The sequence below is a fragment of the Schistocerca cancellata genome, chromosome 6 (genome assembly GCF_023864275.1).
Source record: "Schistocerca cancellata isolate TAMUIC-IGC-003103 chromosome 6, iqSchCanc2.1, whole genome shotgun sequence".
NCBI classification, from domain to species: domain Eukaryota; kingdom Metazoa; phylum Arthropoda; class Insecta; order Orthoptera; family Acrididae; genus Schistocerca; species Schistocerca cancellata.
Window position 1 is genome coordinate 649,144,483 of NC_064631.1, and position 10,427 is coordinate 649,154,909.

The 10,427-nt window shown below is 42.8% G+C and overlaps 1 long non-coding RNA gene across 1 annotated transcript; it reads right to left on the reverse strand.

Moving 5' to 3' along the window:
* Positions 1-3,061: 3,061 nt before the first annotated feature.
* LOC126088521 (uncharacterized) lies at positions 3,062-3,678 on the reverse strand. The gene is made up of 3 exons (XR_007519950.1): positions 3,619-3,678; positions 3,354-3,464; positions 3,062-3,194 (listed from the first exon to the last, which is right to left on the reverse strand). It is a non-coding gene; the product is annotated as an uncharacterized LOC126088521 (long non-coding RNA).
* Positions 3,679-10,427: the final 6,749 nt, after the last annotated feature.

Consider the following 10,427-nt stretch of genomic DNA (forward strand, 5'->3'; position numbering starts at 1 on the left):
CTGCCAATGACCAAGAGAGGATTGTGATGTCAATGGTGGCTGGTCGCTATCACAGGAGCCCACATTTTGGGAGTTGACGCAATGCGCTTCGTTTTCTGGGCAACCAGATGTAGGAGAGAGTTCCTTGTCTTCAGGCGCCTTCTGGTGAAAGATGCCACTGGAGTCCGTTGCATCTGTGGTCGAGTCAACGAAGTCGATGACTTCCGCTCGCTTCACATCCCTGTCCCGTTCTTCGACATCCACTGGAGCGGGGCTCGAGACGGTCTCGGTCACCAGGAATCCCTCTGTCCGATACCGACAGTAACGGCGCTGGGTGCTCACGACGCTGCAGAGGGCAGCGGCTGTGGGATCCTCTGCATCGTTTGGCTGCGGCGTCGTCGACGGCGCTAACTCTCCAACGGAGCTGGCAGCGGCTTGAGGAGGTAACAGGTTTTGATCATCTATCAAATCATGTCGTGCCGCCTCCACATACGTTAGCGGGAGAGAGGTCATCGTGGATCGTTGGGGAAGTTCATTGCGGGGCACCTGAACGAGGCAGCGCTGCAGTCACTCAGTTCTAACATGGCCCTCCTGGCCGCAGCCCGAGCAGGTCCTCGGTTGTCCATCATAGATAATAATCGCGCGGCAGCCACCAATGAAAATATATGATGGAACGTGCTTCTTAAGTTCTATGCGTACTTGTCGTACCCCGTTAAGGACAGGGTACGTTTCGAATGTGTTCCATTTCTCCTCTGTATGGCTCAGAACTGTGCCGTATGGCCGCAGCGCATCAACGACAAGGTTAGCAGGAACTTCGAACGGTAGCTCAAAGATGCGCACGGTACGCACCCCCACCCCAGTATGGTCAACTCCTGCCACTCTTACATTACCGTCTACGTGACAGAAGCGAAAGCCGTTTGCAGATCGTTGGAGTAGTCTGTCGCAGGCCGCTTCGTCAATCAGTTTGAGGTACACTGTGCTGGATACAATAGACAAATGAATGCCTATCAGTCCTTGCGGTTCTGTGTGCATGATGTCTCGAAGAAACCGTTCAATTTCATGGGCATTCGGTCTCGTGTACGATGCGTTGAACGTTAGTTTGATTGTAGCTTTTCGATATGAGAACGCCGTGGCGGGTCGGTACAGGTACTATAAGGCAATACAACGACGCGACCGCGCGCTAGCGGGTAAACAACAAAACCTGCGGAGCACCTGAGCCACCGAGGGCACAGAGGATAGTGCGACTGCACGCTTCCCGTGGGACCCACATACCCAAATGTTCACAATATAGTTAAACGCTACCCGGTCATTAACATTCTTCTGTGCGAATACGCACACTTTGCCAGAACTCTTTCGGGACTCGTCAGCTTAGTCTGGCGCAAGTAATTAGTGAATGAGCAAATATCGATTAGAAACACTAGGAATGGAGGTAGAGACAGTTGGGATTGTGGGTCTCATGGGTAGCGTGCAAGGGATAAGTCCCTGTGAGGCGTAGCGCCGTATAACGATCCTGCCTTGGAGGCAGTCAAGTGGGAGATGTGTAGTGGTGGGCAGGAAATCGCGTATCTGTTAGAAATCACAGTGACTGAGAAGTCACATATATCACAGTAGCAACTTTACAGAATCTAACTGCGATTTCAGTCACAGTTAGCAGTCGCAAGTAGTATTTCATATTCAAAGACGTGAGCCATCTATTGGTCGAATTTAGCACTGCTTACTGCGATTTCAGTGACAAGTGGCAACTAAGAGTCGCAAGTAGCAACTAAAAAGCGCGGTTAACAGTGGCATCTGTTGGCTAAAGTTCGTACTACGTCCATCTCTGCGGTACGCTATGGAGTCCAACTGCGATTTCCGTGACAAGTCGCAACTAAGAGTCGCAAGTAGCAACTAAATGCGCAGTTAGCACTGCCATCTGTTGAGCAAAGTTCATACTACGCTATTCGCTACCGAGTCAAACTGCGATTTCTGTGACAAATCGCAACTAAGAGTCGCAAGTAGCAACTAAAAAGCGCAGTTAACATACTTTTCCTAGTGTCATCTGTTGATCGACGTACGTACTTCGTTATGAGAGCCTTGTGCCTCACGAGATCGATGTGCTGTGTGTGCATATGAAGGGCTTATTTCAATAGTGGTACAAGTCCATTTTTGTTCATTTTGAGATACAGAGTCGTAAAGTTAAATGAGCGCTGACAAATCTGCATTTGAGATACCAGAAATATTCAAGCATATGGCTTCTTGCTAGAGATGAACCTTTATTTATGTTTGTTTGGATCACTAATTTCAGAAGCATTATAGACAGAAAAGTGGAGGTAATGGACCTGTACCACTACTGAAATAAGCCCTTCATATTATATGACGACATGCACATTCAGCATCAGTTATGGTTGGTCAAATACTGCTGTGACTCTGAAAATATTATATTAATAAGAAGCAACATTGCCTTTTTCTCCTGAAAATATCAAGTAACGTAACAAATGTGTTTGATTCTGCTTCCAATATGACAGTTTTGGTTATCACTCCACATGCCTACAGGACTTTGCAATGTTAACACAGCAGAACTCAGACATCTGTATAAGTGTAGAGAAATGAAAACAGTCATATGAATGCCTCACTTTTGTTCCGACATAGTTCAAGACTCGGGAGAAAAGTTTTACACCTGGTGTTCTACATGGCAACTTCACACACAAGAACTTTTTGCCGACACTACTACCACCTACATAAGTAAGCTTTTCCTGTGTTACTTTCAAGTAATGCACTTAAGCTATTCCTGATTTAACTGGAAGATCTGTACTTCCCACTTTCATATCAACAGCCTCAAAATGCATATTGTAGACTTCGGGATAAGTTACAGGTCAGTGTCAGACCAAGATTATGGAGAAAGGGGGGTGGGGGGGGGGGGGCGGCATGTCACTCTCCAACAAGTGTTTACCAATAAGTAAGTGGCGGAAAAATTATGGGTATAGGACGGCTTAAACATGTGGAAAATGAGATTTTTATTATTCACTCACTGTATTTGACATTTATTATTCCTTTAAAATCGCACAACAACTTTAATAAAACACAGTTTAATCATTCACACACTTATTTCACAATTATTTCACTTTTAAACTGCAAGTCCTCTAAGAGCTGTCTTGAATCTTCACGAGTCTCTCTCAAAAACAGCCTTGATGTGGATAGATACGTACAGCAACCAGTAATCAGAGTCAGAACTGTGTCTGCAAAAACACAAGGATTATTAAACAATTTTTGCTGTCATTAATTACTAGCAATATAATTGACAGAGTAGATTGCTAATATTTGCTATAATGAATATCACATTTGCAAGAACGATCTCACTGAAGTAATTAAGTCCATCGAAACGCTTAGAAACTAACCTCTCGTCTGACGAAAACGGTCTAAAGACGCAGTGGCAATTTCTTCAGATCTGTTGACAACGATATTTTGAGTTATCACTTTACTGAGTGACTGAAATGTAGTTCAGGTACCTGTGAACATAACAATATGTTAGAATTCATTTTATAAATACGAACTATTACGGTACTGTACGGCTACTTACATATTAATTACACTATTAATATTTTCACAGTTGTTTCTTTAATACAAAATTAAAGCCAACGGAAGAGAAAACGTAAAACATACTTGCCAATGACAGGTTTGTTGAGATGCAATTTTCTGTGTTGACAGATGTAACTTTTTCATACGGTGGTAAGTCGCAGAAATCGCAGGAATCACAGAAATCGCAGAAGTAGCAGAAGTCACAGAAATCGCAGAAGTAGCAGAAATCGCAGAAGTAGCAGAAGTCACAGAAATCGCAGAAGTAGCAGTAATCGCGGAAGTAGCAGAAATCGCAGAAATAGCAGTGGCGGAGGGATACACGACCTATGTTCCTTAACTGCGACTCTTAACTGCAACAAATCACAGTTAAGAATAACAGATACTGAAAAGTAGCATTCACATAAATCACTGATATCGGAAAATCGCAGTTTAGCCCATCACTAGAGATGTGTCTCAGAGCTGAATAGTGACAGATGGTGACGCGAGACTGGATGCACACGTAGTTTATGTATCAGCCGATAGAGGACAGTAGTGGATAGGGGACTGATTTAGTTTCTATTGTGCCCACAAGAGTGCACTGAAGTAATAGAATGTTTTTCATAAAACTAGTATTTTATAAAATGTTATTATATCTTTTTGCGTATGTAAAATGTTATAAATGTGTTTTAGCAGTGTGAATGATGCGTGACTGTGATTTAAGGTTAATATGAAGATAATTGTTTAACGAGTTATGTAGTAGGATTTAGTGTGGGAACATTTCGAAGAAGTATGGATATGAACAAAGGGGATTTTTGCAGAACAGATTTTTAAAGTAAGTTTATGGTAAAGGGAAAGTTAATTCGGGTGTAACTAACAATAGTAAATAACTTTATGCATAAACAAAACTTCAGCATATTAGATAATTACGTCGGTAAAAAGTGCAGTCGTGAGGTTTACTATTTTGCGATTGGTTATGGATGAAAAGCGCGGACTGACGCGGGAGAATGTTGTTTTGCTATTGGCTGTTAAGTAAACTGACCAATGGTAAAGCAGTATTCTTCGCGCGCCTTTCTCTGCTGGTAGAGAAGACTTAGAGTGTTCTAGAGAAGAGTCAAAGCCTAGCCATGAAAGAGATCGGACGTGTGCAGTAGTAGTTCTGATGGAAATGATAAGTTGCCGGATCTAGCAGTATTTCATACATCAAAAGTGTTGGAAAGTGACGGCACAATTATTCCGACGAGTGTGTAGAAATTTCGGAATTTTTAAGTGAATTTTGTGACGAGGTAAGACATATATTCCCCGTGGCGTATTGAGCAGGTCGGTGGCTAAAAACTGTGACTGCATTTGGTACCGACAGACTTAATATTTGGCGAGCATTATCGATCTAAAACAATTACTATTTTTGTAGCTATTACGTTTTCGGGAAATGCAACACCATAAACTTGCTAACGTGAGTGAAAGGGATTGTGAGTGACTATGTTAAGACTAGCACGGGGTTTGCAGTGATACTTGTTCACCTAGGTGTCAGAATATATTAATTGAGGACAAAATTTCCAACCTTTCATTTCATATGAAAACTTTCTCCCGACACGTAGATTAGTGACTTCAATTGCAGCCTGGTTCACGTCGAAGTACAGTAGGTTTCACTCGGCTTCCCTACTGATGATCTGCTGAGACAATGTTCACAGGTAGGTGCAGGTCCGTCGTAAAGGGACAGAAAGAACCGCGCCGCCGCGAATGTATAATATTGGTTTTGATGAATAATGATTCTTTTTAAATGATAGCATGCAAAGAGTAAAATATTGTACCATATTGTTGTTATATAAAACTTCATTATTTACTCTGTTATTTTTCGATTAAAGAATGCAATTTTTAAGGACCATCGATCAGTTGGTGAAACGAGAGATGCTCTGGGTTTTTGGACAATCATAAGTGAAGATATTACACGGTTTTTGTACCGAGGGGGTGGTTTTTCATAAGCTATTGACCTTAATTTTGCTCAGTTCCTCACTTAATAAACGACAGTTTCAGAATTCTCTCGCAATTGTGTCTGCACAACATGTTAGTAAGGTGAGACTGTAAACTCCGCTATGCTTGGGCAAAAGAAGCAAATTTTTGTCGTGGTAACCAGAGATGTGTAGATTTTACTCACAGTTCGCTACTTGTGACGCTTCTGTGGATATTGTGAGTGGTTAACAAGCCAGGCGGGGATAAATCGCTGCATCTTTGGCGGAATTCTTTTTGGCTACTAACGAAAGCAGAGGTGACAGTGGATCTTTTCAAATGGTTGCCATGCAAATGTGGATGTGGAGGGGCCCCACTTGCTATTTACAAAAAAATGTGAGGGTAGACTTTAGTTCAGCGCGCCACTTCCCCTCTAGCGCTCAGCATTTCCCCTAAAACACCTGTCCGTAACCCTCACCACTACTGCTCTCCCTAGGCTTACCATGCCGTCTGTGCGTCTACCGGCCACGGAATTCTGCGCGGATTAGTAGACTTTACGGAACTGCAACATCGATTGTTTAAGTAGTGAATAAATGGAGCAATAAGCCATGAGCAAAGAAAGAATGTAACAGGATCAAACGCTCCATAATACACACATGATGATGATGATGTTTGGTTTGTGGGGCGCTCAACTGCGTGGTTATCAGCGCCCGTACAATTATCCAATCTTTGCTCAGCCCAATTTCGCCACGTTCCTGGATGATGATGAAATGATGAGGACAACACAAACACCCAGTCATCTCGAGGCAGGTGAAAATCCCTGACCCCGCCGGGAATCGAACCCGGGACCCCGTGCTCGGGAAGCGAGAACGCTACCGCGAGACCACGAGCGGCGGACGTATAATACACACATTGCAGTAGCCATTGTAGAAGATGTCGAGCAACAATATCTGCCAGAGTCAGTTGCTGCACCACAGCTACTTCGTTACATTTGTACACAGGTCTAAGAGCAGATGTTTGAGACCAGTGTACTACGTGGTGCAACGATTTCCTCCGGCTTCTTTCCAACGCCGTTTCTGATCGCTCTGATATATTCTTCGAGCCACGTCGACTCACTGCGCTTTGTCGTATCTTAGACGTTCTGACTTAGCAGCGGATGCGACGGCGTCCCTCTACAGTGCACGGCGTGCCCCACCTGTCAGATTTTTGAGCAAAGCTTCTGCAGCCCTTGGGCTCAGTGCTTGTTCCGTTTAGCTTTGAGTCTTCGTATTGGCACTAGTGCTGTTGCGGAAGTATCGATATATCGATATCTCGATATATTTTCATAAAATACTTCAATATACACTGGCGATATTTTCTTCACCAGTACACCCTTATATCGATACCGAAATGGCAATATTGAGTGCCGATATTTTTAATTTATATTATTTTTTTCGCAATTTTGGGTATATATTTGAAGTTGTTCTTCTGAAATTGTAGTAAAGCATAATTTTACTTTCTCTGTGTGAAGAAGTCTTTCTACTCTTTGAGCTTTCATTAGATCCAGCCTGTCTCTCTGACTTTGTCAAGAAAGTATAGATGGCACAAAGAAGAAATTCCGATTGCACTGGGGGATGGTGGTGTGAATGGAATAACAAGATAGCTTATGTGAATAAATAGCACACCAGCTATGTTAAAAACAATTTTAGCGCAACTAATGTGCTGTTTCTTCACATTGGCGATTTCAAAATTTGGAAATATGTGCTAAGGTGTTATGGGACCAAACTGCTGAGGTAATCGGTCCCTTAGCTTAAGCACTACTTAATCTAACTTAAACTAACTTAGGCTAACGACAACACACACACGCATGCCCGAGCGCCGCGCGGACCGTGACAAGGCGCCCTAGAACGTGCGGCCGTGACAAGGCGCCCCAGACCGCGCGGCTACCCCGCGCGGAGGCGATTTCAAAAACACTTGCTGAAACAGATGAACAAAAATCTAAATGCGGTTGGTGGAGACGTGCGAGGGGAAATGCTAACGCAATCGGCGCTTGACACTATCAACAGAAACAGCAACGTTTAACTTCACCACGTAATTTTGACACTACCACTGCCAAGTCGCTGGCATTTGCAGATGTGAAAAAAAAAAAGGGACGTTGACATGAAGTTCAAAAATGGCTCTGAGCACTATGGGACTTAACATCTGTGGTCATCAGTCCCCTAGAACTTAGAACTACTTAAACCTAACTAACCTAAGGACATCACACACATCCATGCCCGAGGCAGGATTCGAACCTGCGACCGTAGCAGTCGCGCGGTTCCGGACTGCGCGCCTAGAACCGCTAGACCACCGCGGCCAGCTGACATGAAGTGTTCCAGACAAATCTGATATGTGAGGAAACCGAACGACGGATTCATCGGACACCTTTTATTGTGGCACTTTGCCTGCAGTTACCATTGTTAGCAAAGTGGTTATCGCCAAACATGAACTTACACAATTTTCTTTTCAGTTCTTGTATAGAGGGGATTACCAGGCTGTTAGTTTGTTGATGCACAGAGTATCTAATAATAAATCAATACTTAAATATACAGCTCTAAAACTGGCAGTATATTTACAATGTGCAGCCGATATTCTTTTTGGTATGTACATCGTTACTTTTTACTTTTGCATATCAATAGATCAACAATTTCTTTCGATATATCGAGTGCCTGTGATGACAGCTTTCTAAACATCGGTATATCAGATCTACTATATTTTTAAAAAACATCAGTAGTCCTAGTTGGCACCTGTCAGTGTTCACGACTGCACGCCGAGGCGCTGCAGTGACGTACGCTGTTCCGACCGACTTCTAATTCACGAACAATAGCTGTCCTCGCAAGTCGAGGCACGACGGGAACTGCAGTGCTTCCGATTCCAAACGGCAGTTGCGGTACGCCCATAGAGGACTTTGAGCTTCAAGAAAGTCTGTATCCTGCGAAATACCGGTACGTCTCTGGCTTACTTACGTAGAATTGCCGCTTAACATTATCGTCAACCATGACAATCGGGAACAAATGGAATACGAATTCAGTAAATAACTCGCTACTATCACGCTTAATGCTCGCACAGGTTATGACGTCGAGAGCAGAACGCTCAGAAAATTACTGAACGCCCACTGGCTGTCGCAAAATGCGTGATGTGAGGCGTTCAGAACGAGCTAACAACTAGACTGCCGTCGTTCGAGACTTCACTTGGTGAACGGGGTCTTAGGAAACGTTGGCCTGTACACGCTGTTATTTGAAGAGTCGGGGTAGTGACAAACAGAGGCGAGCTGCGTCTAAGGAACTATCTCTTGTCTGCTTCACTCACTGCACCGCTAGCGAAGACCGAAGGACGTTAATCCGGAGAGAAGACTTTTAAAATGAATAATTTCATCCTTCCTGTTGTAACCTCCCCCTCACTTATCGACCTTAATGACAGTGAAAAATTAAACCGCGTGTACCTAATGGAAATTTGGGAAAAGCAATCGTCACCGAAGTTAATTTGTCGGTAAAGAGGGAGGAAAGGGTTACATCTAAATGAAAGGAAAAATACAAATGAAACTGGTGGAAATTAATTTTGAAAAGGGGTAAAGTTAATAAAGAAAGTAAATGTGCGGCCGTTATGTTAACAATTAACTAGCGGTAATTAGATATTTGAGATTTGGAGGAAATTATGGTCGCCAGTCCTAAGGACAATTACTATAGTAACTAAAAAAGAAAGGTCATTACACATATAATTAACACTAGAAGCGTGGCAACTGAAGGTTGACACGTGTAGTGTGAAAACTGAAAGTTTGTCAGAAGTAATAAATTTCGCTACACTCTGACTTAATTCAGCAAAAGAATTAATAAAACCGGAAAATCGAAAGTTGATTTAGTGACTGAAGTTAATAGTGAGCTTTCTTTCTGAAGCACATCGAAATTCATTAAAATACGATTAGTCTTGGACTACCTCAACAATCATTTCAAAAGCTACTTGGATCTACGCAATTTAGAAATAAGAGATTTAACTTTGAACTTGAATTAAATGATTCTGAATAATTAACAATAGTAAAATTTAGTACGTACCAAGCTGAGCTGCAGTCACAGGTAAGCTAAAATACGGTAACAAAACTCGCACTCTTAATTTGTGCTTGTGTAATCTAAATATTGTAGCCAGCTATGAATACCTTAACTGAACTTTGAAATTAAAGCAGTCAAATCGAATGACGCTGGCGTTTGAATTTCAACGACACTCGGGTTCATTCCGGAAAAGGAAGGGACCCTGCTTGGTAATGCAATTGGGACAATGAGCAACAAAGGTTCATGATACGTTGCTGTAATTTAGTTATGAAAATGGAACAGTTTGAAAAGCTGAGGTCTGCCATACAGTTCTAAAACTTTACGTGCTTCCAGTCTTCCTTGTTGGTTGATTGAAGGTTTGAAGCCGTCGATCGAGGAGGTGGCGACAGTCACTCATTGTCGGCCGTCGCTGTTGCAGAAGCTGGATGTTGGCACGCCTTCTTCTCGACACTGTCACCAGGCGAAACGGGCTCTCGATGTGCGCCAGCTAATGCTTCTCGTCCGCGACACCGTGTCAGAAACTATCATAGCAAGTCGAGCGCAATTACATGCTACCCAACACCGAAAGCGCAGCAACTCGCGGGAGCGTCACACAACACACCTGCTCCACTGCACCACTCCAGCCAGACCCTCCCTCTGCCCGCGCTCTACGCGACAGTTAACACTACCAAAGATCCTAAACACTTTGGTTCTCCACACGACCTATCGATGTATTCGTTCAATAGCATAGTTTTCCCTAGGCAAGACCCGGCGTAAAAAATACAAATAATATTTACAAAACAACCAATTATACGTCGACATAAATGCATATATATATATATATATATATATATATATATATATATATATATATATATATATATAGTAAAACAATTACAATATATAATGACACAGAAATGCCATATCTTG